The 24566-nt window shown below is 47.4% G+C and overlaps 1 long non-coding RNA gene across 1 annotated transcript; it reads right to left on the bottom strand.

Moving 5' to 3' along the window:
- Positions 1-8502: 8502 nt before the first annotated feature.
- Positions 8503-10906, bottom strand: LOC119324083. The gene is made up of 4 exons (XR_005156764.1): positions 9549-10906; positions 9351-9453; positions 9174-9264; positions 8503-8839 (listed from the first exon to the last, which is right to left on the bottom strand). It is a non-coding gene; the product is annotated as an uncharacterized LOC119324083 (long non-coding RNA).
- Positions 10907-24566: the final 13660 nt, after the last annotated feature.

Below are 24566 nucleotides of genomic sequence, written 5' to 3' on the forward strand. Positions count from 1 at the left end.
GGCCAGTCCCTACTACTCCCACTCAACTCAGTTTTTTGGGACTATGTGGTTACTACAGAAGATTTGTTCACAGTTTTGGTGCTATTGCTGGAGCCTTGCATGATGTATTGAAAAAAAGATAAGTTCACATGGACAACTGCTCAAACAGAGGCTTTCCAAGCTCTCAATCAAGCTTAGATCTCTGCTCATGTTCTGGCCCTTCAAGACTTTGCTTCTCCTATTGTATTGGAAATAGATGCATTAGGGACTGGGTTAGGGGCAGTAATCATGCAGAAGGGCAAACCAATAGCCTACTACAGATCTACTCTATGCCCTAAAAAAGCTGCTCTATCCACATATGAAAACGAAGCATTAGCTATTACAGAAGCACTTAAGAGATGGAGACACTATTTTTTGGGAAATGATCTCATTATCAGCTGATCATCAAAGCTTATAGTTTATGACTGACCAGAGAGTGGCTACTAGCATTCAGCACAAATTGATGCTCAAGCTATTGGAATTCAACTTTGTCCTGGAATATAAGAAAGGAAAAGAGAATATTGTTGCTGATGCCTTGTCCAGGAAACATACATGCGTGACCATCTCAATGGCAACTCCAGAATGGATATCTGAAGTGGAAAATTCCTACAGTGCAGACCCCCATTGCCTGAAACTCTTGGAACAGCTGCTTCTGTCACCTACTCACACAGTCCATCAAAACAAGCTGCAAGATGGAGTTATCAGACACAAAGGAAAAATATATGTTCGGAAGGATTTATCTTTAAGGAACATACTTCTGTAGGCCCTCCACTCATCTGCTATTAGAGGTCACTCTGACCAGAAAGCTTCTTATCATAGGCTTAAAAATGTGTTCTAATGGCCAGGAATGAAAAAAGATATGGACAATTTTGTTCTGATCTGCCCTGTCTGCCAAAAGAACAAAGGTGAACACTACCCTTACCCTGGTTTTCTTGATCCACATCACATTCCTGATATGGTCTGGACACACATCAGCATGGACTTTGTAGAGGGTTTACCGAAATCAGATGGTAAGGAGCTCATTTTGGTAGTGGTGGAGAGACTATCCAAGTTTTCTCATTTCATTCCTTTGGCCCATCCCTATACTGTTCAAACAGTAGCCAGGGCATTCATTGACAATGTTCTGAAACTGCATGGTCCTCCTTTGGCCATAGTATCTCACAGAGATAAGATCTTCACTAGCAAAATCTGGCAAGATATATTTGTTTCTATGGGCACTGAATTACGACACAGTTGAGCTTACCACCCACAAGCTGACAGACAAACTGAGCATGTAAACCAATGCATTGAAAGTTATTTGAGATGCCTTTCTTTTGCTGAACCTAATAAGTGGGCACTACATCTCTCCATGGTAGAATAATAGTACAATACCTCCTTCCACACCTCTCTCTGGAGGACACCCTTTGAAGCAATGTATGGCTTCCCACCTCCGGATATTCCCCTCAAGTTCTTTTCTGCTCCAACGGAGAGCGAGGCCACAGGTTTCCTCGAGAACAGAAACACCATGTGGCAACACTTGAAGGTGAACCTAGTTGCTGCTCATGCCCATATGAATAAATATGCTAAACTGAAGTGAAGCGAAAGAGTACTGATGGTGGGAGGCATGGTTTATCTTAAAATGCAACCCTATCAGCTCAATGCCTTTGGCGTCCGTTCCCACATCAAACTACAGAGCAAGTACTATGACCCCTTTCTTTTCACCGCCAAAATAGGCAATGTGGCATACAAGCTTCTGCTACTAGGTGGTGTGGGTATCCATTCGGTATTCCATGTGAGACAACTCAAAAAGCACCTGGGTCCAACAACAGTTCCGTGTTCTGATTTACCTTTGATTAGTTCTGACGGCAAAATTCGCACTGAACTAGCAGTAGTGTTGGGAACATGACAAATACCACGGAACAACCTTCCCGTCGTTCAGTGGCTGGTACAATGGGAGAACCTACCTCCGGAAGATCCATCATGGGAAGACGTAGATTTTCATCAAGAAAACATTCCCAACTTTCTTCAAAGACACTGTTCAAGGTTGGTTCAACAAAGCACCTCCTTGAGAACAAGTTCGTCTTCAGAAGGGGGTATTGTCAGGCCTGCATATCTTCAGTCCAGGGTGTCACACTCTTCATTTAGCGGACGACCCAGATCGTCTTGATCCGATGGCTCGCGGGTTCGCCATCGTGTTGCCGTTACTGTTTCGTTTCACTAGCTATAACTGTTCTCTGTCATTTGTCGTTGGGCTATATAAGCCAGCTCATTCACGTCTGTAAGCTATCTATCATTTGATGAATTCCTATCAACAATACTTTATAGCAATATAGCATATTCCTCTTGGATGCCAAATACACATGCGTCTCTCGAACCCTAGCTTCGATCCCCCTATTTCCGATCTCAATCTACAGATGGGGCGTGACAGTCACGCGAGGAACTACTTGAGCCTCCCATGGTGTCTGGTCAGTTGGCCCATGTTCTCCCCCTTCTTTCTTTCTTTCTTTCCCCTGATGATCTGGTCCTACTCTGTTTTGTCTCGTTGGTCACTCCCCTTTCCTGTAGCCTTCCTCTCCTTCTAAGTCAAGGGAGTAGGTGAGATCTGCTTCATTTGCTCTTTCCCCCTTGGTTTCTTCTACCACTTCCACAAGTTGATCCTTTCCTACTTTTGATAGTTGCATATGAAGCTTTAGAAGAAAATGGTGCCTTTGCGCACCAAATCTGCATGAAAAAGAGACATGTTGTATGATGGTTGTGGAGCAACAATAATTCTGAAAATATATTACTTAAGTGCATGAAGGGCCAGTAACCAAAATCATAACTGAGGTGAAACTAAATAAAGATGACCTCTGAAATACTATGCAAATGATACTGATCAACGCCGAGGAAGAATAACCTCCCCACACCCTAAAGAAGCAGTGCAGGACCAAGTTGGTCCTGCCCAATGACAACTCGGACTCCTCAGGGGGGGTCTGAGCCTCCCGAAGAGGTTCCACAAAGGAACCCCAGGGTCAAGCCCCCTGCCAAAAGGTATGAATCTGCAAACACTCCAGGCATTTGCTTTATGGCTTATTATTGATCGTGTGTACGCTTTTTATATTGCAGCCCACCGCACGACCTCCCCACTGATCAAGTCTCAAATGGGAATTCTCCGCCAATCAAAGTGGTTGAAAGTGGGACTGTGTCACGCTCTATGCCTCCTCCGATCATCGGGGAGACCAGAGAGGTGCTGTCCTGAAGGACCCCTCCCGGCTTGGACATGAGTGGTGGTGGTGATGTCATCATGGCCGAGGTTAACACCTCGGACACCAAAGACCAGGAGGGGGTTCCCTCTTGGTGAACAAGGAGGGGGAGCTCGGTCCATCCGATCCCTCTCGAAAGACGGTTCTGGAGCCCCCAAGGATGTCGGAGACATCAATTCTGCCCTCCATCAAAGGGGAAGCCAGGGCCCGCCCCCATTGCCAAACACTGGAGATCTGGTTGAGGCTGGGTCGCTAGATGTGATGGAGGAGGCTTTGAATGGATCTTCCATCATCGTGGAACACGGCGCCCTGATGGGCATGGTTTTGCAAAGTATTCGGTCCGTTAACAGCGGACTGAAGGAAGCCTTTAGCGGCCTCCTAACGGGCTTCGAGGTAAGCCATGTAATATTCTTTCCATAAAGTGGATTTCTTGAGCAACATTGTGCAATCCTCATATATAGCAGCCCCCGAGACTCTGTCAGGATTGAAAAACCTCGCAGAGGATCGAAAATCATTGAATCGGGAGTCTAAATGTTGTGATCCTTTTGTTTTTATAGGCCTCGTCTATGGCGGTGACTGCCAATGCCGTGGAGCTGGCAAAAATGAATTGGAAGCGCAAAAGCTCCGATGAGGAGCTCAACCTTGTCAACAAGCGGTTTGAAAAGCACAAGGTTAGTCCGGTCGAAACTTAGTAATTCAGATTTTCCTTATCGAGCAAGGTATTCAGGGTTATCCCTAAGCAAGAATTGCTTAATTTTGACTGCAGCTCCGCGGAGGTCGAGAACCTCAATGTTGAACTGAAGAAGTCTAAGGAAGAAGCGGCTGAACAAAAGGCGGCAGCCAAGCGAGCAGCCGCCGAAGTCACGACGGTGAAAATTGTCAGCGATAAGCATGAGGCCAGAGTGGCTGAAGTGCAGCAAGAGCTCAAGTATGCCGTCACTAAATGTGAGGACCTTGAGTAGAAAAATAATGGTCAAGCCATCGAGCTATCCAAGATAAGGAAGGAGATCTAGGAGGTGAGGACGAAGACGGGGGGCGCCCGGGAAGAGCTCCGCCAAGTAAAGAAAATTGTAGATGGTAAGGGTACTTACTACAGAGTGTCTTTGGCAGTCACAGGTTCGCGTTGCTCACACGGGTGTGGCATTCCTCAGGCGCGTTTGCGGATCTTCTGAAGAGTGTGGCGGATGCGACAAAACATTATGCGGCTCAGGAGAGTGATGCCGAGCGCATGCTGTTCTGGGCGCAGTTCCAAGCGCCCGAACACCCTCCCCTCCTGAGTAATCAGATGAAGCAGCTGATGGAGCTGCATCGGATGACGGAACCAGACATGACGGACCTTTGTGTCCCGCTGTGGCCTTCAGAGCCAATACAGATCAACTACTTTAGTCTGGTGTAGAAGTTGTGCGACGCTGCTTCTCGGGTTGACGTTGTAAGTGCTCCATCTGCATCGAGGGAGCTCAGATGGCCTTCACAAATACCATAGTGCACTGGCCCAAGATCAAGCCGGTCGAGATGGCCACCGGACCCCCGCCCTCTGGAAAGGAGCATAGGTGTCCTGAGCAATATTTCCCCATTGTGATGGATGGTGCTCGGGCAGTAGAGGCCCAGTGTTCGAAATATGTAATTCTTGAGTGATCGCAATATAATGTGTAAATGACAGTTGAACCTTTTGGTTTATAATGCAGCTATTTTGTATGGTTATCATACTTGTATCTGTTTTAATTTTATTTTGACTCCTGCGGTCGTTCTATTCTGAAATTTACTAGTTGTCGGCTTCAGCCCCCATGTAGATGCTACAAGGGGTGTTTTGACCATCACATTGTGACCCTTAGTTGACCTCGCGGTGCCCGAAGATGGTAGTGCGTGAGGGAAACAAGGCAATCGGACTATACGTCTTTAGTGCTTTCACTTAGCCATAGGAGCTTGACTGCGGGGGCTAGTGACTAGCCCCTAGTGTTTTGTGAAGTCCGGGAGAGCCGAGGTATATACCTGCTTCACGTGGTTTGTATAAAGACAAAGCCCTTCGTATAACATGACGTAATCTCCAGCCATTATTAGTTTGACACTTGTGTCATCGGATTGCAGACCAGTTCTCGCTTATTATGACAGTCAGTTTTCGGCTTTCTTCACTGAGGTACTTGACCGGGCTAGCCAGAAGTACAATCGCAGTGGTTCTCCCTTTACCCTCCTAGCCGAACATGTGGAACATAAGAGGGAAAACATAGGAGCCGGGCAACCCAACTATTGACCCAAGACATAATTCAGAACCAATTCATATAATGCAATATCCGAGACGCCGGATACGTGAAAGAAAAGATAGTGTCGGAGTAATGCTTGGGGTGAGTTTTATAGTCAAGTCCCTGGTCTATTAGAAGATCGCATCTAAAAAAGGAAAAAAAAATGTACCGAGCTATGTTGCTTCGGCACCGAAGAGAGGGAAAAAATATGCAATATAAATGACTGCAAGAGGACCGTAAGGAATGGCCTTTATTTCTGGTGAATTCATGACATCCAACCGTACAATCCGGACTTCCGAAGCAACCGTTACAGATACTTCGATATAAAATAAACTTTTACATGGGAAAGGTTTACACGGGGCCTTAGTTCATAGTTTGACGTCCCTACTATGCCCTGCTGCACGTCTACGCCTTTGCTCCTGGCTGAAAGAAGAACTCTTTGGAGGGGATGATAATTTTTCGACATGCCCTTGACAAGAGGTCTTTAGAAGTCACCATGCTGTGCTAGCTTAATGCTAGATAGGTCCTAGATGGTACATGTTTATGTCGGAAGACGTGTTTGACCATAGTTCGGTTGAACAGAACACTTGGTTCTCGGGTGATTGGTCCCCACAGCTACCCATGGTATTTTAAGCATGAAGTTGTGCCTAAGAGGCACGTATTGTGTGACTGGAGTGAGAATGCTATGTGTGTGTGTGTGGGGGGTATCCCTATTTATGTGGAGCGTAGGGAGGCTCCTCGAACGGAGACAGGGCGCGGGCCCGTTTACTCGCATCCTTGCCTTGACGGTGGGCTGGTACTTTGGCGCCTCTATGTTGGTTTGGAATTCAGCTGCGAGAGCCGCCGTGTGCTCCTCAGTTCGGAGTGAGCGCTGCATGTTGCCATTGAATCTGATGATGCCGTAGGTCCGGCCATCTTTAGCTTCAGGTATGCGTAATGGGGGACAACGTTGAATCGAGCGAACACCGTCTGGCCAAGAAGTGCGTGATAGCCATTGTGAAAGGGGACAATGTCGAATATCAAGTCTTTGCTGCAGAAGTTGTCTGGCGAGCCGAACACTACTTCCAGGGCCAGGGTACCCTAGCAGCGGGCTTCGACGCCCGCGATTGGCCCTTTAAAGGTGGTATTACTGGGTTTGATCCTTGACGGATTGATACCCATTTTCCTCACTCTATCCGAATAGAGTTCAGTCTGTTGCCTCCGTCCATGAGGACTCTAGTGAGGTGGTACCCATCGATAATGGGGTCAAGGACCAGGGCCGCCAATCCTCCATGACGGATACTGGTCGGATGGTCCCTGTGGTCGAAGGTGATCAGACACGCCGACCATGGGTTGAGTTTCGGGGCTACAGGTTCTACGGTGTAGACATCCCGAAGTGCGTGTTTCCTCTCCTTCTTATGTATATGCGTGGCATAGATCATATTCACCGTCTTTACGTCGAGAAGGAATTGTTTTTGGCCTCCATTGTTTGGCTTGCGAGGTTCCTCGTCGTCCTCGTTGCGGGGGCTTTTGCCTGTGTCCTCGGTTGTGAGTTTGCCGGCCTGTTTGATCATCCAACAGTTATGGTTGGTGTGATTGGCAGGCTTGTCAGACGTGCCATGGATCTAGCAGGGCCTGTCCAAGATTATGTACAACATGGTGGGTCCTTCCTGGCTCCCCTTAGAGGGCTTCTTCCGCGGTCCTAATTTGGAGTTACGGAATCCGGCATCAGATTCGTGTCATCGGTGCTGGTGCCGTTGTGTCGACACTTGTTTTTTGCTACATCATGGCTTCTCGTTGCCATCCCAGACTTCTAAAGTACCGGGCTCCTCTAGGCTGTTGCTTCTACGAGCTAACCAGCTATCTTCCCCCGCGTAAAAGCGGGTCATGAGAGTGGTGAGTGCCGACATTGTTCTCGGCTTATCTTGGCCGAGCTGGTTGATACGTCCGTTTTGCATCATGTTTTCCTATTGTTATTTATTATTATTTTTATGCATAATAATGCTTTTGGGAGTAATTATATTGTATTTTCTCTCATAATATGCAAGGTTTACACAAAGAGGGAGAATACCAACAGCTGGAATTCTGGACCTGAAAAACCTATGTCAGAGTTACTTATTCTGCGCATCACCAAATAAGCAGAAAATTTATGGAGAATTGTTTTGCAATATATGAAAAATATTGAAGCAAATACCTACTAGAGGGGGCCCACCAGGTGGGCACAACCCACCTGGGCGCACCAGGGAGCCCAGGCGCGCCTTGGTGGGTTGTGCCCTCCTTGGACCACCTATGATGCCCATCTTCTGGTATATACTAGTTAACCCATTGCGCCCGCTAAAGCCATGTTGTCGATGAAAATAGTTTCATTTTGCAAGAACATATTTAATATTGGTAATAGAAAGCTCATATGTTAAACCATGCTATATTGAAAATATGATTATGTGCTTGAAAATATTCGATGTGTGCTTGAAAATCCCTTGCGCCAAATGGTGCAGAGACAAGCTAAATCCATGTTCACATTGAAAAGAAAATACATGGTTTAGTTGTGGGCAAACACATATGGTAACAAATTTAAAACTGCGCAGAGCCTCATTTGAAACTATGTGCGCGTTGAAAATATTTGCATTTTTCAATAACTTTATGTTTGAGAAAACACAAATACCATGTCAACATGAAGTGTTTTAAAAATATTTGACTTGTAATAGAAGTAGGTTTTAGCAACCACTTAGGTACTAATTCAAACCCGTGAAGATGAAAAATGAAGGATACTTTATCTTTGAAAAATGAAGTGTTGCGGGCATGCATATTTTGTTATCTTATTAGAATAACATAGAACCAAATAGCTCATGGTCCAAATTCAAACACAAAGTGTTTTGAAACAATTTGCGTTTCTTCAATATCTTTTAAGTTTTGAAAATCATTTAGGTGCATGGTAAGATGTAGCTAAAATGCGCCATTCAGGCACCATTTTCAACTATTTATGCATATGATCGTTACATAGACAAATAAAAGAGGTCACTATCATAGTTAAAATGTAAGGAAAGGTCTGAATGAACAAGCTCCTCTAGTAGCTTGAATTATATTGTCTTTTGAATAGAGAGATTTTATTAAAATCAGCAACACTTTACAAAGAAGTGTGGAAGGATTCATAAAAAGATCAGAGGGGATATCTCCGCCTGGACAAAGTCCTACATGCTGACATAGACATCTAGGAGTTTGAATTTGATAGTTCCAATGGAAACACTTGCTATAGATAAAAATCTTTTAGTAAGAAAAGGTCTGAACGAACATGCTCTTGTCAGAGCGGAGGCAAGTTTATTATCTATCTTACGACGACTTCCCTCCTTCCACTTGTCCGAGATCCCCTTTTAAGTTTCGTCTTGCCTACAAAATTATTTTTTTAGAGAACCCTTGCATAAGAAACAAATGAATTCAAGAGAACAAATACACAACTAAAAGACATCTTCTCATCAGAAAAAATTTGTAAGAAAAAAATGAAAACAAGACAAATGGATGGGTTTGAATAGCAAATAAAACCGGCTATAACTAAAAAAACAATGCGATATGAACAAATAAAGCAAATGACAATGCAAATGCCCAATATTGTCAGGGTATACACCTGAACATGTAGTACAAAGCATCAATTTGACATAGTAGTACCCTGACATGGAAAATCATAGTGTTTTTTTCATAATATAATGAAGGATCAGAGGATTACTGCATTGGTTTGATCTGTCTTGCATTATCAGAAGCAGAGGACAACGCAAATACACAAGGCATCTCAGGGGATCACAGTGAGAATGAAAGGCCTAGAGAAATGCAAAACAGCAACCTAAATTGAGAAATTGGCATACAGGAGAAACTAATAGGAAAACATGCACCATCAATCACTCACCATAAGGGAAGCAGCTGGACAGTAGCTGAGCTGCAGTAGATGATTGTCAAATAATGAACAGAAGGACAATCTCTACAAAATAACCATGAGAGCACCAAACTATCTGCAAACATAAAGAAGACCCTTGCTTGGATTAGAAGGTTCATCATTGCATGAAAAAACGACATGAATGTATAGGTCAAGACCATGAAGTATTACCTTGTTACTATCATAGTTTGGATCATTTCGGTCAAGGAATGTGGCTGTATCCACGTCGATAAGTCTTCCCCAGGTTGCCACCAGCACAATCTGTAGTCCTCACTCTATCAATATATAAGACGTTTTGTAGTCTGGATTTGTACAAATATTTTGATAGAGGCAGTAAACAAGATCAACAAATCTGTGACCAAAAATACTGAAAGTCAAGCATACCGAAAATAGGGCTGCTCTTTTACCTACCCACTAAAATTTAATGACTTAATCGCTAGTCAGGCCTGAGCTTAAATAAGGTTGTTTTCTTACCTGCCTATACCATGTACACTACATACCGAAACGTGTTCAACTGAGAGCATATAAAAAATATACAATGTTTTCTAAACCCAATAAGCCAATATTCATACATAGCAAACAATGACTTCCATAGTGCAAAACTAACAGAAGGCATCGAAATCATTAACAAATATGCAGAATTTGGCATGTGTTGGTAATTGAAAAACATTCAAGGATACAATATCTTTGACTTTAGCAGAAAGCAAAACATTGGTATAGTTTCAACTCTCAACAAAACCACTTTAGCAGTAATTTAGTAAAGTACAAATTATCCCAAACAACCTGCCTATAAAATGCGAAGATGAGCATGAACAGAATATTAAAACCGATCCATGTTATGTGCTAAAGCCACAGCACCAGACCTAAGCTACTGCAAATCATAAGAACTACAACCACTATTTTGTAATCCAATCTATAATACATGTACAATATCATATTCTCAAATAAAGAAGATAGAATCATCAGCGTCAATGTACTATCCATAAGTGCATCGATGTTTATTGAAAAAACTCCAGGAAAAGAAAAGGAAAGGATGACACATTAAATGGGTGGCTTGTTAAGATGCAGGGACACTATTTGATTACATCAAAATAATGCAAATCAAGTGCTTGAAAGGCCAAATGATGGTGCGAGGTAACTCAATGTGTGTCATCAGTAACATCAGGTCATCCTTAAGCATGCCATCAGCAAGGCTGTCGTGTCCGAAACGAGATCCTTTTCTATATTTGATTGCACAAATCAGTAAGTCGAAAGTCGACACCAAAAGGTAAACAACCATACATTAACAATGAAGTGTTAACATTTTAATAAATAATTAATGGATGAAGCAACACAAAAGTACAGAAAAGGCAATCTACTCTTAAGGCCTGACACACAAAATTTTAATAGTATGCTTAGTTTATGCAAGGAAATGATCATACTTCAGTTATACATTGCACAAAGGTATATCCAGAAGAACACTTGGCTGACCATATAAGAGTATAATTATGTAGCCGCATTATATAACATAACATCTTTAATAACAAGATTGGTACCTAATCACATTATAGCCAACGACAGCTATCCGGCGGCATCAATAACCTGATTGGTACCTAAGAACAACATAAATTTCTTTTAGTAACAGTCCATGCAAAGTATGGCATCTAAACCTTCTAAAATAAACATAATCACATAAACCTTATAGAAATAAGGGATTGAACAAATATGTAGGTGTAGAGTGCAGACCTATTCACAGGTTAGCTGAAGCGATATGAAAAATTCAAACATTAGATGTTACGATATTATTCATCACAAAGCAGCATGGGCTACCATCAGAGCGACATTACAGGGTGGCGACTTCGGCCTGTGTGGTCGCAAGTTTTCTAAAAAGCAAGATGGATGGATAGCTACCTCAGCAGCATTGCTCCCGGAGAATTGTAATCCGCTCTTTTAAAAAGGAACAGAGAAAATTTGCAATGACCAAGATGTCCACTTCTTCAATTACGTAGTCATATATCAAGGTCTAGAGTATATCTATCCAGGTCATGACAGATTCAAACTGAAAGCAAAATAGATTTTAGGACAAAGCTATATTGTGACCAAACATGTAAGAAGAGAATTTTGCCATGCAAGAGCACTTTTAGGACAGGGTTATATTATGACCAAATTATCTCATGAACGTATAATCAAGAAGGACATGCGTAGGAAAAACACTTTCCAAACAAAGTACAGAGAAAAGGAACGCCCAAATAAATATGTTGACGAAGGTAAAGGAAGAATACCACGTCATATTTGAATGAATATATAATCTATTGCAGACCTTGCCTAGTAGAAACACAGTGACAAGCAAGCAGAAGATGGATCAGCTTACGTATTTTAAACCACTGCCATTGACATGAACAACTGATTACATTACAAAGGCGTATAACCTGAAACATAAGCATGGAGGCTGATACTATGAATTGTTATGCCCCGTGCCCAACTGCCATGCCCCTAGTCTTGCTCATACGAGCACAACAACAGTAAAGCGAACAAAAATGTAGCATTGAACACTTGGAAAAACAGAAAACAGTGAACATACGCACACAAATCAAACTAACGCAGATATGCCTAGCCTCCAGTCAGCTGCTCAAATATGCTCTCTGCCACTACGGGGAAATATGGGATATACTTTTTTTAACATGAAACATTAAGTTGTAGATGTAGATAAAAGATTTAGTATGAATGCACATCATTTCTTTGAGCATCACATACTCTCAATTAACCAACAACAATCATGAAGCACATACCTGCCCATGTCGTAGGCCATTGCCTCCAGTTCTTGATGGACTCCTTCAACAGCGCAATGTCTTCCATCTGTAGCAATGCAAAATTCAGCAACAAAGGTAAAAAGCCTAGTGAGAAAGTGGATAGCAGAAGAAACACTTTCAACCAATTCCAAAGAAAAAGACAGTATGTATGGGCATCGGCAGTAGGGCTAGGCCACCTTCCTTGCTGGCTCTGTCTTCCTTGGTTTTGACCAATCAGCTAGCTCCAAAGAAGAGGATATGGAGGAGATGAGTAGAAATGCGAAGGACTGCGCCGGCCGGTGTTTCTCTCCCATCAGCCGCTACACCTCCCTTTCCTCTTTACTCTCTCTTTCTCCCTCCTCTCCCTCCTTCTCTCTTTCCCACATCTTCTCTCTCTCCTGCAGGGATAGGCTCATTGCGCTGGATTGAATTGAGCGCCCCAGCCGTCGCCCTTTGCCTGCAGGTCGCCGCCACTGCCGGAGACCCTCGCCGCCGTGCCCACACGCCTTGGATCCGGCGGGATCCCCTACACCTCCACTTCTAGAGGCAGCTGCGGCTTGTTGCGTGCCCCTTGTCGGCTTCCTGTCCAAAGGCTCGCCACAGGTGTCCCCTGGCTCACGGTGGGGGCGGACCCTGACCTCTTGTGCGGCGGCTTCCTCTCGATGGCGTGGTCGTCAGACAGAGAGGAGCGAGGCAGAATGGAGGTGGTGGCTGACCAGGAAGGATGCTCTGGCGGAAAGTTGGCCAAGAGTATCCCCTGCCCCGCGCCGTGCCCCCTCCCCTGCCCCGCGCCGCTGGCCGCTCCGGCCGCGGCGGCCACCAAATCCCGGTCATTATGGCGGCCAGCTGCGCCTCCAGCCTCCCCGTCCCGGCCTGTCGGTGTCCCTTGCCGCCCGCTGGAGCCTCGCTTCGATCTGGCGGCCTCTCGCAGCTCTCCTCCCCGCGGTCTGTGGCCTCGACGGCTGTGGTGTCAGATCCAGCTTCGACGCCGCGAATCCTGCAGCGCGGCAGCCCATCCAAGGTCGGTGCGTGGCTCGGACCGCCGGCTTTGGGCGCTTCCCCCTGTGGGGGCCGGGCGCGCCTTAAATCCGTGATGGTTCGCCCCTCCTCCCCGGCCAACTTTTCCTCTTCGATCCAGGCCAGACCGGTGGAGGAGGGATGGACAGAGGTCAAATCCCGGAAGAAGGGGAGGGCCGGCTCCCGCTTGGCGGATCAAGGCGGGCGTGCTTCGATCCAGCGCTTGGACCGGCGCAGATCTTTCAATGCGGCTGCGGGGAGGGAGGCATTCTTAAGCCAGTTCAAAGGTAAGTGCTTCCGTTGCCTCAGTAAGCGCCACCGCCGTATCGACTGCCGGGATCCCCTCCGCTGCATCATTTGCAAGTGCAGTGGTCATTTTGGCAAGGAGTGCCCGCAAAATCCAAGGAACGGTGGCCCAGGAAGGGCTGCTCGTGCTCGCCTGAGTTTCCCGGCCGCGGCGAGAGCTCCGGTCCGCGACCGCGTTGTCTTCCCGCCCCCGCCTCCCCCCGCTCCCATGGCAAGCCTTGCCCTCTGCGACCCAGCCAGGCGGCCGCGGGAGAGCTGCAAGGTCATCGTGGCCTGCCCGGTGTTGGAGATCAAGGAGCACGTGCTGCGCTAGCAAGCGGTCACCCTGACCGCCGCGGACCGCTCGCACTCCACCACCCCTGCTGCGGTGGGCAGGGTCATGCTCGAGCAGCTCTCCACACCTCCGCACCTGCTCCGCGTCACCGCCCACCAGCCGGAAGCCTTCCTCGTCCACTTTGACCTCCCTACACACCGGGATAACAGTGTGCGCCGCAGCGTCATCAAGGTCGAGGGTTGCAAGTACTTCATCAGGGCCTGGAATGAAGACGACCACGCCGCGCTCCTCAAGTTCCATCACCATGTTTGCGTCATGGTGGAAGACCTGCCCATGCAGTTTTGGTCGCTGCTGGGCACTGAAGAGGCCCTCGGCGACATCGACCGCGTCGACCGGCTCGACTCGCGCACCCTCGAGAGAGGGCACACCAAGACTTTCGTGTTTTGGCTCTGGGTCTAGGATGTTGCCCACATCCCCACCAAGCGTGCGCTTTGGGTGCTCAAGCAGGGCGCGGGCCGGGCTGACGAGATCATCGGCCTCGCCCCCTGCTGCTGGCGTTCGCCCCTTGCTACCTGCTGATCCACGTCGACCTGCTGGAGGACTGGTCCCCCCTCTCGTTGTGCTCATCCCACTCCGACTAGAGTGGGCTGCCCTCCTCGGATGAAGAAGACGACCGCCCCCTCCCGTGCTACGAGCCTGGCACCTGGGTGGCGCATGTCGAAGAGGGTCAGGGCAAGGCCCGCAGTAGGGCGCCGCGCGTCGGGGCTATGGGCTGCGGCCCTATGCTCGGAGGTGGCGCCCGCGACCACGAGGAGGACGGTGGGAGTGGCGGCACCGGCGCTAGCCGCTCCTGGAGGGACCGCCTGCTCGCCCGCAGCTGCCACGCCAGGGGCTCCGACGAGGATGTCATCAGGGAGGCGCATCGACGCCGCAGTAGATTGCCTGCAGGCCGTTGCCACACGGTGGGTCGGCGTGGCCGCCCTGCAGCTGTCAAGGCCTCCGGCCCCAAGCCCTGTGCGCCACCCCACTGCTCCCCTCCGCTCGACGCCTCCACCGGCGGTGGAGGTGGACCAGGTGGCCCAATTCTTCTCCTTCTCCGACAACGGACGCGCCCTCTCTCCGCCCCCGCGCACGGACTGCATGCAGATGGAGCTGGAGAACGCCATGCAGGAAGCCTTGGTCACTCCCCCTCTCCCCCCACCGTCAAGCCTGCCGAGCTGGAGAGCCCGGAGATGTTGCCGTGTCTGCTGCCCTGCATCACCTCCCCTGCAGCAGCGACGGTGGGCTTCTAGATGGACGCGGTCACCCATCAGGTTGGTGCCATGCGCATCGGCAACGGTCAGGAGCAGGCAAATGAGTTGTTTGCCGCGGTGCCACCTTCAATCCTCCCATGTCAGCCTCCCCGCCCTCGCCACTCCGCCCCGCCCAAGTCCAGGGCCACCTCCGCCCCCCTCCCGCCGCAGCGCTCGGCAGGCAGCTGCAGGCATCTCCACCCCAGTGGCGCAAAGGGCGGTGCTGCGCCTCGTCCAAGAGTTGGGAGAGCTCGGCCCGAAGGACAAGATGACTTCAAAAGCAGCTGCGCAGATCATGAAGCGTTTCCAGGAGCCCCTCTCCGAGGCGACATTGCTGCGATCGCTAAGCTGACAGGCCTTGACCAGGGTGCTCTCAAGATCGCCATGGGCATGGCGGGGATCGCTGAAGCTGAGGAGATCATGCAAGTCTGATCATGTTGGTAGTTTTAGTAGTAGCTCGTTTCCGCCAGCGACTGGTCTTAAACCAGTTCGAGTTAGGTCTAGTTTCAATGTTTAGTCTTCAGGTGTTGTGGTCGGTTCGTCAACGACGGGGTTTTGGGGCTATTGGTGGCCGTCGTCGCCCCTGGTATCGCTGTATGGTGTTCTTGTTTGTTGCTAGTAGAATGTTCAGTTGGCGGAGCAGGTTTAGTTTCATCGATGAATGACGGCAACCTAGTCTTCATGTCCTGGAACGTTAGAGGTTTAAACTTCCTGGCGAAACGCACGGTCATTAGCGACGTAGTCTCCTCCCATAGAGTAGCGATGCTCTGCCTACAGGAAACCAAATCGATACTTGGACGACAGCGGTAGCCAGTGAGATAGGAGGTAGTAGATTGCAGGGGTGTGTGGTGCTGCCGGCGATCGGGACTAGAGGGGGAGCGGCGATTTTTTGGGATAAAAATGTAGTCGATGTAGTCTCCCACTACCTAGGTAGTTTCTCCATCACCGCTAGGGTGCACGAACTAAGCTCTGGGCAACACTTCTGGATGACCACGGTCTATGGTCCGACCGATAACGCACAAAAAGAGAATTTCCTAGCGGAGATAGCTACTGCTACTCCACCTACTGATGGTCCATGGATGATCAACGATGACTTCAACATGATCTATCAAGAAATAGACAAGAGCAATTCAAACATAAACAGGAGAATGATTGGAAAATTTCGCCGAGCCATAGACCTAGCGGGGCTCAAGGAGATCAAATGCAAAAACTGGCGTTTTACATGGAGCAATGAAAGAGAAAACCCTACCATGTGTAGCATTGACAAAATCTTCTGCAACGCGCGATTGGAAGAGTTGCATCCTGATCATTTGTTGGTTGCTGCATCAACGTCATTTTCAGACCACTGCCCTCTAGTGCTCACTGCTGCGGATATGCCAGGACGAAGAGCTAGGTTTAGATTTGAAAATTTCTGGCCTAAATTTCCACACTTCTCAGAAATAGTCCTTCGTGCCTAGCAAAGACCGGTACCGCATGATTGCCGTTTTGTCAGAATCCAAAAGAAGCTCGAGCGAACTGCGGCTGGCCTGAGGATCTGGAGCAAGGCCACTTTTGGTAAAGGAAAAATGCAGCTTCATATTGCAAATGAAGTCATACGGTTGCTTGATGTGGCGCAAGAAAACAGAATGCTCACGGCTGCAGAATTTCAACTGAGAAAGCAACTCAAGATAAAGGTGTTAGGGCTGGCAGCCATTGAGAGGGCAAGGCGAAAACAAGCTTCTAGGATTACCTAGCTACGGGCGGGGGACGCAAACACAAAGTTTTTCCATGCAAAAATGATAGCTAGAAGGAGAAAAAAATTCATACATTCTCTCAGGGAGGGCGGCTCGGAGGTATTCGATCATGCTGGGAAGCAGAGGATTCTTCATGATCATTTCACCAGATTTCTGGGCAAGCAAGAGGATCGAGAAACCACCCTCAACTGGGGCAGGCTGGACATTCCCACGATCAACCCACAAGGCCTAGACTCGCCGTTCTCCATGGCTGAGGTTTGGGCCGCTATCATTTCCTCCCCAACGGATAAAGCACCCGGACCTGACGGTTTCACGGGCCAATTCCATCCTTCTTGTTGGCACATCATCCAGGATGACATTATGGTAGTGTTTCACAAGTTTCATCAGCTAGCGGGGCAAAAATTTGCAGAGATCAACACTGCCCTGATCACGCTGCTGCCAAAAAAGAATGGAGCTTCTGAGGTCAACCATTACCGACCAATCAGCCTGATTCACTCGGTTGCAAAGCTTATCTCCAAAGTACTTTCTGCAAGGCTGGTAGGGGCTCTTGATGCAATCATCTCACCGTGCAGACTGCTTTCCAGAAAGGCAAATGCATCCATGATAGCTATCAGTATGTTCAGAGCTGTGTTAGGATGTTGCACAGAACAAAGAAAAGGCGTTGTTCTTCAAGCTAGACATTGCAAAAGCTTTTGATTTGGTGTCCTGGGAGTATTTGCTCGAGCTCAAGCAGAAAATGGGCTTCCCACCAAGATGGAGGAATTGGATAGCACTGCTTCTCTCATCTGGTTCTTCCTCCTGCATGCTCAACGGAACGCAGGGTCCAACCATATCCCATGGTTGTGGTTTCAGGCAGGGTGATCCGCTCCCCTCTGCTTTTCATTTTGGCAATAGGTCCTCTTCACTACCTTCTGCAGGCTGCTGCAGCGGATGAAATGATTGCTGATCTGCCAGGCCATGGAATCAGCATGCGGATCAGTTTATACGCTGATGACACCGTCATTTTTGCCAACCCTGTGAAGGAAGAAGTGGACACGCTGCTATACCTGCTAAACAGACTTGGGGAGGCCACAAGACTGAAATTGAATCAGGCAAAATCAGTAGTCATCCCAATAAACTGTGGTGATGTTCAGTTAACTGAAGTTCTGCATAACTTTGGGGGTCTGCAGTCCACTTTCCCAACCACATACTTAGGGCTGCCAATCTCTCCTAGGAAGATGAGGCTGGTGCATTTCCAATTCATTATCGACCGGATCCGCTCAAGGTTGGCTGGATGGAAAGGAAAGTTGATGAACATGGCCGGTAGGCGGGTGCTCGTGTGTGCAGTCTTGACAGCACTGCCGGTGTTTGCTATGACAGTCTTAAAAATGCAGAAAAAAATTCTAAAAGAGGTGGACAAAGCTCGGAGGCAATTTCTATGGGCGCATGATGAAAATGTGACTGGTGACAAATGCAAGGTGGCCTGGGGAAAAGTTTGCCTCCCGGTGTCCAAGGGGGGGCTAGGTTTGCTGGACCTCCAACTCTTCAGTACAACTCTTCGGCTGCGCTGGCTGTGGCTTTCCTGGCAACAGTCGCGACGACCATGGATGAACTTCCCAGCCCCATGTGATAAGGCAGACAATGGGCTGTTTGCATCTGCCACCTCGGTGCAATTGGGCAATGGAAAAACTGCACTCTTCTGGACATGCAATTAGATCAGGCCAGCCGTGTTGCAACATGAGTTCCCAACCTTGTTTCAGCATTCCAGGAGGAAAAATAGGACGGTAGAAGATGCATTGACTCACGACACATGGGTGCGAGATCTACGGCATGGAAACACAGAGGAAATTGTTCTCGAGTTTTTGCAAATGTGGAGGAAGATTCAGGGTGCAGGCATTGTCCTTTCCTCCAACGAGGACAAGATCAGCTGGGTGGCAGGCAGAGGAGGGGGTTCCTACTCGGCCAAAGCTACGTACGATCTTCAAACCAATGTAGTTCCTCCCTCAGGAATCAAAGCAACGAGTTGGAAGGCTTGGCTGCCAGGCACAGTGAAGATTTTCGCCTGGCTTCTCCACCAGGACAAGCTTTGGTGCAACGATCGTCTACAACGTCGAGGATGGCCTAATGGGTATTTCTGCATCTGTTGCAACAGAAATTTGGAGAGATCTATATACCTTTTCTGGGACTACCTCTTTGCGTGATCAATCTAGCAAATGGCGTCTTATAGATTTGGTTGTGCTACGCTGAAAGAAGAACCGAGCCACAGCTCTCTCAGGCACTGGGAATGACTTACCGCACTGACGCCTCAAAGTTGCAGAAAGGGGTTCACGACGATGTTGCTGCTGATCACCTGGGAGCTTTGGAAAGAGAGGAACGCTTGTGTTTTCAGAGGAAAAATGCCGCAGACGGAGGATGTTCAGCGAGCCATCAGGGACATGCTGGAGCTCTGGTGGCTAGTAGGAGCACGATGCCTTGAGCCTCCATTCGGGGAAGATGTAGCGAGATAAAACCCCTTGTTTTCTGTAGCCGGCCTAGTTGGCCCCCATTAGCTCTTTTAAACCATGATCACTTGATCAATCATGTATTTCCCGCTGCTTTTTCCTAAATCAATGAAGCCGGTGACCCCGGATCTTTCAAAAAAAAGAGGAGGAGGGAGTGCCGCACTGCGGGGCTTGGGGAGGCTGGGGTTCGTGCGGTGGGGATTGGGGACCTACGCCCTGCGCGACTTGAGACGAGAAGCGGTGCGGTGCGGTGTGCGCAGAGCTGACTATCGGATCCCTTTGGCACACGAGCGCGGCTGACCCAACCAATACAAGGGCGAGACAAGCCCACCCGTCATTGGGCAGAAAAAAACAACCGCAAGGTGAAAACACATTTACCACTAGCAGGTGAAGATCTGACGGCCTAGACTAAAAACAAGGATGATTCGATGGCCAGGAAGGCAGCAAATTGGGGGATCACCATGGAGCCAAGTTGGCTAGCATCCTTAGAGGTTAGAATAGGTCATTTTGGCCTAGAAAAAATTAGGAGGGGACTTTCGGGACGAGGTGCCGTCGTCTCGAGGCGGAACTTGGGCAGAAGCACTTTTGCCTTCCAGCGGAGTGATTCCGCTAGGGGAACTTCCCTCCCGGAGGGGGAAATCATCGCCATCGTCATCACCAACAACTCTCCCATCTTTGGGATGGCCATCTCCCTCAACATCTTCAACAACACCATCTCCTCTCGAACCCTAGTTCACCTCTTGTGTTCAATCTTTGTACCGGAACCTTAGATTGGTACTTGTGGGTGACTATTAGTGTTGATTACATCTTGTAGTTGATTACTATATGGTTTATTTGGTGGAAGATTCTATGTTCAGATCCATTATGATTTTTAATACCCCTTTGATCTTGAGAATGATTATCATTTTTGAGTAGTTACTTTTGTTCTTGAGGTCACGGGAGAAGTCATGTTGCAAGTAATCATGTGAACTTGATATGTGTTCGATCTTTTGATGATATGTATGTTGTGATTCCCTTAGTGGTGTCATGTGAACATGGACTACATGATACTTCGCCATATTCGGGCCTAATGGAATGCATTGCACAGTAGTTATTTGATGATGGGTTGCAATAGTAACAGAAGCTTAAACCCTAGTTTATGCGCTACTTCACAAGGGACCGATTTGGATCCAGAAGTTTAATGCTATGGTTAAATTTTATCTTAATACTTTTCTCATAGTTGCGGATGCTTGTGAGGGGGTTAATCATTAGTAGGAGGTTTGTTCAAGTAAGAACAACACCTAAGCACCGGTCCACCCATATATAAAATTATAAAAGTAGCAAACACGAATCAAACCAACATGATGAAAGTGACTAGATGAAATTCCCGTGTACCCTCAAGAATGCTTTGTTTATCATAAGAGATCTTTTTGGCCCATCCTTTGCCACAAAAGGATTAGGCTACCTTGCTGCACTTTATTTATCGTTACCGTTACTTGCTCATTAGAAATTATCTTGCTCTCAAAATACTTGTTACCAACTATTTCAGTTCTTGCAGAAAATACCTTGCTGAAAACCACTTGTCATTTCCTTCCGCTCCTCATTTGGTTTGACACTCTTAGTTATCGGAAAGACTATGATTGATCCCTATACTTGTGGGTCATCAAGGCTCTTTTCTGGCTCCATTTCCAGGGAGTGAAGCGTTCTTGGCAAGTGGAAATTGGTAAGGAAAAAATATTACTACGTGCTGAAATTTATTGTTACTTGCTACTATGGAGGATCATCCTTTGAGGGGTTTGTTCGGGGTATCTTCACCTCGACCGGAACCACAATTAGTTGCCCCTCAACCTACTGCACCTACTGAAAATATTGGTTCTGAAATTCCTTCAGGTATGACAGAACAACTGCAAGCTAATCCATATGCCGGAGATGAAACTGAACATCCTGAGATGCACTTGATATATGTGGATGAAATTTGCAGATTATTTAAGCTTGCAGGTTTATCCGGAGATGAAGCTAAGAAGAAGGTTTTCCCTTTATCTTTTAAGGGAAAGACATTCACATGGTATAGGCTATGCGATGATATTGGATCTTGGAACGGGAATTGGTTGAAATTGGAATTTCACCAAAAAAATTATCCTATGCATCTAGTTATATATGTAATTTTTGGCCTTGTGAAGGAGAAAGTATCGCTCTAGCTTGGGGGAGGCTTAAGTCAATGTTATATTCATGCCCCAATCATGAGCTCTCTAGATAAATTACCATTCAGAATTTTTATGCTCGGCTTTCTCATGATGATGAATCCATGCTCGATACTTCTTGTACTGGTTCTTTTATGAAGAAGACTATTTAATTCAGGTGGGATCTTTTAGAAAGAATTAAATGCAACTCTAAAGATTGGGAACTCGATGAAGGTAAATAGTCAGGTATTATGCTTGAATTTGATTGTGTTAAATCTCTTATGAATACCGATGCTTTTCACAAGTTTAGCACTAAATATGGACTGGACTCTGAGATAGAAGCCTCTTTTTGTGAATCATTTGCTACTCATGTTGATCTCCCCAAAGAGAAGTGGTTTAAATATCATCCCCCTATTAAAGAAGAAATTAAATAACCCGACTTAGCTAAAGATGAAACTATTATTTACAATGTTGATCCAGTTGTGCCAACTGCTTATATTGAAAAACCACCTTTCCCTGTTGTCGGATTACGGGTTCCGGCAGACCCTTGAGGTTCGAACTCTGGGGTGCGCGCGAAGGTCTCTCCCTCACCAACTCGCGTCTCGAAGCCTCGCAAGGGATCTAAACTACACGATGAACAACACAAGGGACACAAGGTTTATACTAGTTCGGGCCGCCATTGTGGTGTAATACCCTACTCTAGTTTGTGGTGTGGTGGATTGCCTCTCGGGCTGACAAAGAACAGTACAAGGGAAGAACAGCCTCGCGAGGGATGTTCTTGTTGTGGTGTTGTCCCTTTGGAGGGGTCGATTCCAGATGCCTCTATACTATGGTGGCTAGCCCTATATATAGAGTGAGAGGCCCTGGTCCTCTTCCCAAATATTGAGCGGGAAGGGTGCCAACAATTGGCCATTTTGAAGGGGAACATCTAGTACACTTATCCTAACTAAAGTTGGTCTTCGACTGCCAAAGACTCTGACGATGACGCCATCCTGGGCTCTAGGTGACCTCCATCCTGCCGCTCCGCTGGTCTTGGTCTTGTTGCACCGAAATGGTAGCCTTCGCCTGATGCCTTGGCCTGTGCTTGCTCCCTTTGCACCAAAGGGGAAACAAGGACACTGCACAGGCCGGCGCCCACCTAGCGCCCGCCTGGCCTCGATCATCATGGCTTGCAAAACGGGCACCTCACGAGGTACCCCCGCCTTGATCTCTCCGCCTCCTCGCGAGCCAGCCTAACGAGGCTACTCCTGAGGAAGCTTCCTATCGTCCGCCCCGCGAGGCTTGGCCCCTCGCGAGGGTCTTGAGCTTGAGCTCATGAAGGTCGGCCGCACTGGGCCATTGCCCGAGCCACGCCGCAGGCAGGCAAGTCTGGGGACCCCCGTTCCCAGAACACCGACACCTGTAAGGATAAAGGAACATGCTAAGGTTTCAACTGTAGTTTGCAAAAGTAATAATAGAGCACATAAACCTGCTGAACAAATTAAAGTAGAACCTAGTGTTGCTATGGTTAAAGATCCCCTGGTAGAAAATATTGACGGGCATGCTTACTTCTGTGATGAAGCTGATAGAATTGCCAAACCCGATGAAAAAGATAAACATAAACCTGTTGTTGGCATGCCAATTGTCTCTGTTAAAATAGTAGATCATTGTTATCATGGTTTATGTGACTTAGGTGCTAGCGTGAGTGCTATCCCTTTTACCTTATACCAAGAAATTATGAATGACATAGCACCCGCGGAAATAGAAGACATAGATGTCACTATTAAACTTGCCAATAGAGACACCATCACACCACTTGGGATTATTAGACATGTTGAAGTCTCGTGTGGGAAAATAAAATACCCTACTAATTTTCTAGTTCTTGGTTCCCCACAAGATGACTTCTGTCCCATTATCTTTGGTAGACCTTTGTTGAACACTAACAATGCTACTATAGATTGTCATAAGCAAAGTGTTAGTGTTAGCTTTGGTGATGAGTCTCATGAATTTAATTTTTCCAAGTTTAATAGACAACCTCATAGGAAAGAATTACCTAGTAAGGATGAAATAATTGGTCTTGCTTATATTTCTGTGCCTCCTACTCATTCATGAGAACAATATTTGCTAGACCATGAAAATGATATGCATATGCATGAAAGAAATGAGATAGATAAAATTTTCTTTGAACAACGCCCCCTGCTCAAACACAATTTGCCTATTGAAACTCTAGGAGGTCCTCCTCCACCTAAAGGTGATCCCGTGTTTGAATTAAGACAATTGCCCGACACTTTGAAATATGCTTACCTCGATGAGAAAAAGATATATCCTACTATTATTAGTGCTAACGTTTCAGAACATGAAGAAGAAAGATTATTAAAAATTCTGAAGAAGCACCATGGTCTTCTTCTTCTTGGGAGCCATGGCGGTGAAGAACTACTAGGCCAACTACTAGACCAGATTCTCACAATTGCACCCCCTGCCTGGCGCGCCAAAGATGTCGGTGGGAAACGTCACCTATGGGGGCGCAGGGTTGTGAGGAGAGCAGGATTAGTAATCAGCACAAGGATCATTTACCCAGGTTCGGGCCGCGAGGATGCGTAAAACCCTAGTCCTGCTTTGGTGGATGTATTGAGTGTTCCTGAGCTCTTGAACTAGCTACGGTGGCTGTGTGGTTCAAAAGAGCTGAATCCCCCTCCAGTACGCCATGGGCCTCCTTTTATAGTTGAAGGGGCTGCCACAGTGGCACATATGAGGTGGAAAGGCCTACAGTGCTATGAGCTTATCGCTCGTATTACAGGAAAAGACGCATTTAATGCGTAGCTTAGGTGTCCTCTTGCTTTATCGGGGAAGGGAGCGAGGCCCGTCCCATCCGTCGCTGCTCCTCCTTGCTTCGACACGCGGCCTGGCCAGCGATGCATGCGGTGCCATGTAGGCAGGCAAGCAGCTGAGGTGGTGCAGTGGTGGAGCCTTCACGAAGATCTACATGCCGCCACATAGGCGTGTGCTGAGTTGGCCTGGAAGCTGCATGTTGCCATGCTGGTGCCTGCCCAGCTGGTTGAGCTGGCAGCTGCATGTGAACGGTGATGGAGACTTGGTTGGTGCGGGCCTAACAGTGGCCCCGCTGACGCCCTTGGTAAGGGCCGTGCCGGGTGGCCCGGCAAGGGTCTTGCCGTGGCGCGCT

Source organism: Triticum dicoccoides, chromosome 6B, assembly GCF_002162155.2.
Source record: "Triticum dicoccoides isolate Atlit2015 ecotype Zavitan chromosome 6B, WEW_v2.0, whole genome shotgun sequence".
Taxonomy (NCBI): Eukaryota; Viridiplantae; Streptophyta; class Magnoliopsida; order Poales; family Poaceae; genus Triticum; species Triticum dicoccoides.